Source organism: Monopterus albus, unplaced genomic scaffold (genome assembly GCF_001952655.1).
Source record: "Monopterus albus unplaced genomic scaffold, M_albus_1.0 scaffold267.1, whole genome shotgun sequence".
Taxonomy (NCBI): Eukaryota; Metazoa; Chordata; class Actinopteri; order Synbranchiformes; family Synbranchidae; genus Monopterus; species Monopterus albus.
The window spans coordinates 1,343,497-1,347,457 of record NW_018128147.1 but is presented as its reverse complement, the minus strand read 5'-3'; the positions used below and the strand labels follow the sequence as shown (position 1 = coordinate 1,347,457).

The 3,961-nt window shown below is 42.5% G+C and overlaps 1 long non-coding RNA gene across 1 annotated transcript in view; it reads left to right on the top strand.

The window, feature by feature from the left end:
- The window catches only part of LOC109972701 (uncharacterized), a 12,281-nt gene continuing 8,320 nt past the window's right edge, over positions 1 to 3,961 (top strand). Inside the window, exon 1 of the long non-coding RNA XR_002276733.1 lies at positions 1 to 52. This is a non-coding gene — a long non-coding RNA (uncharacterized LOC109972701). The remainder of the gene's footprint in view (positions 53 to 3,961) is intronic.

The window sequence follows — 3,961 nt, the reverse complement described above, 5'->3', positions numbered from 1 at the left end:
GGAATGCAGAGCAGACCTCCTGGGTTCAACTGCTGGTCACATCACAACAGAGGTAAGACAGAAATCTTTATATTTCTTTGTTAGCCATTATGACAAAGTCAGCACATTCCTTGGCTGCTCGGGGTGGAGCGGGTCCAACTCTGATCACAGGCTTGGCAGTTTGATTCCCAGTCTCCTCAGTCCACATAACAAAATGTTCCTGGGCAAGACACTGAACCCTAGGTTGCTGCTGGTGGCCAGGCCATCGCCTTGTGTGGTAGCTCTGCCATCATCAGTGTGTGTGTGTGTGTGTGTGTGTGTGTGAGAAAGGATGAGCGGGTGAATCTGTAAGGCACTTTGACCAGATAAGGTTGGAAAACACTATATAAGTGAAGTCCATTTACCATCTACTGCTTTTGACAGGCTCGCACTGTAATTATTTAGAAATGCATTTGCGGTTTTCTTCACTGTTAGATTAACACAACAGCAGACTTCACCAGGCGAATCTGACTGGAGACCTTCTGTGGTAAGTCCCTTCTGGTTGAGGCTCCACCATCAGGACAGGAAATGTCAGAGGTGTTCTAGTTTTCAGTATTATTCATAAGTATTGTCACTTGAATAATCATATGGCAAAAAACCCATTCAGATTTTCATATTCATAATTACCTGCAGCAGCATTTCTGCCACAAAAAAAAAAAAAAGAATTCCTCACCCGCCCCACTTTGGGGCGGTCTTTTATTCCTTCCTTCAAGGGCTCGCGTCCTCTACCAGAGGCCTGGGAGCTTGAGTGTCCTGGGCAGTATCTTAGCTGTTCCTAGGTCTGCACTCTTCTGGACAGAGATCTCAGATGTTGTTCCTGGGATCTGTTGGAGCCACACTCCCAGTTTGGGGGTCACAGCCCCCAATGTTCCTATTACCACGGGGACCACTTGTGCCTTCACCTTCCACATCTTTTCTAGCTCTTCTTTCAGCCCTTGGTATTTCTCGAGATTCTCGTGTCCCTTCTTCCTGATGTTGCTGTCGCTTGGGATTGCTACATCTATCACTACAGCCTTCTTCTTCTGTTTGTCCACCAGTACTACGTCCGGTTGGTTGGCCATTACTAGTTTGTCAGTTTGTATCTGGAAGCCCCACAGGATCTTAGCTTGGTCATTCTCAACCACCCTTGGAGGTGTATTCCATTTTGACATTGGGACTTCCAGCCTGTACTCGGCACAGATGTTTCTGTATACTATGCCAGCCACTTGGTTATGGCGTTCCATGTATGCCCTGCCTGCTAGCATCTTGCACCTCGCAAGAAGCACCTGCTATCACCACATATATATATATCCCTGTCTCTGCCTTTTGACGTATATTCATTCATGTTGACCTCCTTGCATTCTTGTATATGTGTATGCGTGTGTGCGTGCGTGCGTGTGCCTTTGTATTACTTGCATCATGAGGACCAAAACCTGTTAACACACTCACACTGTGGGGACTCGGCCATCCTTGTGGTGACCAGAAGCTAGTCCCCACAAGGAAATCACTGAATTTTAGGGTGGCAGTATGGTTTAGGGTTAGGTGTTAGGTATTACACTGTAAACACTTTTCCTGTAAAATAACAGTAAAGAGCTGGCAGCAGGGACGCCAGCAGTATACCGTTATTTTTATGGTATTCGTACATAAAATGACTTTACGGTAGTAGTCTGTAAACCAGAAAAACGGTATATGTTTGTATTTCTATAATTTACGGTAAAGAGCTGGCAGCAGGGACGCCAGCATTATACCATTATTTTTACGGTATTTGTACGTAAAATGACTTTACGGTAGTAGTCTGTAAACCAGAAAAACGATATATGTCTGTATTTCTATAATTTACGGGAAAGAGCTGGCAGCAGGGACGCCAGCATTATACCGTTATTTCTCAGGGCTGTAGACAATTGCTTAAGATATGCATTATTGTGAATATTATGCAAAATAAGCAATAAAAACTTCAAAATCAATTATCTTTATTTCAAAGAGCAATGTCAATATCAACATGAATACAAAAAATGTAGAAAAAGAAAATAAATGTTCTTGTGGATCCAGGAGAGATGACCATTACTTTGGTAGCCGCTGTTCCTCCCTGCAGCATTATTCCAGTGTCGCCACTGTCAAACAACAACAAACAATCATAATAATAAATAACCTATACAATCAGGAATGTACAGTATACACTCCAAACTAATGCTTATAAAGTTAATAATGCCAGTTTTCTTGTGGCTTAATGTGGCAATGCCAGACTGTGAAAACAAAGAGAGCGAGATTAAAGAGGTCACCGATCTATATGAAGTTCCATTCAAAGTCAAGGAGATTCTTCAGTAGCATGGCAACGTGTGTATTGACTGCAGAAGACTTCTTCTGGACGATCACACCTTTCTTCTTGGAGACAACCTTGCCCCCTTTTGGCCTTTGCCCCTCTCTCTGGATTTATACCAATGAAGCGCCTGAAATCAAAATAGTCTAAGATCAGAGTGGGGTTGCAACAACATACTGTTTTGTGTACATTAAATGCAATGAATTGTTTTTTGTCTTTCTTCATTGCACTAATAGAGTGGACTTGAATGACATATAGAAGTGACATCAAAAGAAATTATAAAGCCTATAGTCCAACAAAATACCCAGTCTGTGTGTGTGTGTGTGTGTGTGTGTGTGTGGGATCTGTTGGAGCCACACTCCCAGTTTGGGGGTCACAGCCCCCAATGTTCCTATTACCACGGGGACCACTTGTGCCTTCACCTTCCACATCTTTTCTAGCTCTTCTTTCAGCCCTTGGTATTTCTCGAGATTCTCGTGTCCCTTCTTCCTGATGTTGCTGTCGCTTGGGATTGCTACATCTATCACTACAGCCTTCTTCTTCTGTTTGTCCACCAGTACTACGTCCGGTTGGTTGGCCATTACTAGTTTGTCAGTTTGTATCTGGAAGCCCCACAGGATCTTAGCTTGGTCATTCTCAACCACCCTTGGAGGTGTATTCCATTTTGACATTGGGACTTCCAGCCTGTACTCGGCACAGATGTTTCTGTATACTATGCCAGCCACTTGGTTATGGCGTTCCATGTATGCCCTGCCTGCTAGCATCTTGCACCTCGCAAGAAGCACCTGCTATCACCACATATATATATATCCCTGTCTCTGCCTTTTGACGTATATTCATTCATGTTGACCTCCTTGCATTCTTGTATATGTGTATGCGTGTGTGCGTGCGTGCGTGTGCCTTTGTATTACTTGCATCATGAGGACCAAAACCTGTTAACACACTCACACTGTGGGGACTCGGCCATCCTTGTGGTGACCAGAAGCTAGTCCCCACAAGGAAATCACTGAATTTTAGGGTGGCAGTATGGTTTAGGGTTAGGTGTTAGGTATTACACTGTAAACACTTTTCCTGTAAAATAACAGTAAAGAGCTGGCAGCAGGGACGCCAGCAGTATACCGTTATTTTTATGGTATTCGTACATAAAATGACTTTACGGTAGTAGTCTGTAAACCAGAAAAACGGTATATGTTTGTATTTCTATAATTTACGGTAAAGAGCTGGCAGCAGGGACGCCAGCATTATACCATTATTTTTACGGTATTTGTACGTAAAATGACTTTACGGTAGTAGTCTGTAAACCAGAAAAACGATATATGTCTGTATTTCTATAATTTACGGGAAAGAGCTGGCAGCAGGGACGCCAGCATTATACCGTTATTTCTCAGGGCTGTAGACAATTGCTTAAGATATGCATTATTGTGAATATTATGCAAAATAAGCAATAAAAACTTCAAAATCAATTATCTTTATTTCAAAGAGCAATGTCAATATCAACATGAATACAAAAAATGTAGAAAAAGAAAATAAATGTTCTTGTGGATCCAGGAGAGATGACCATTACTTTGGTTATCGCTGTTCCTCTCTGCAGCATTATTCCAGTGTCGCCACTGTCAAACAACAACAAACAATCATAATAATAAATAA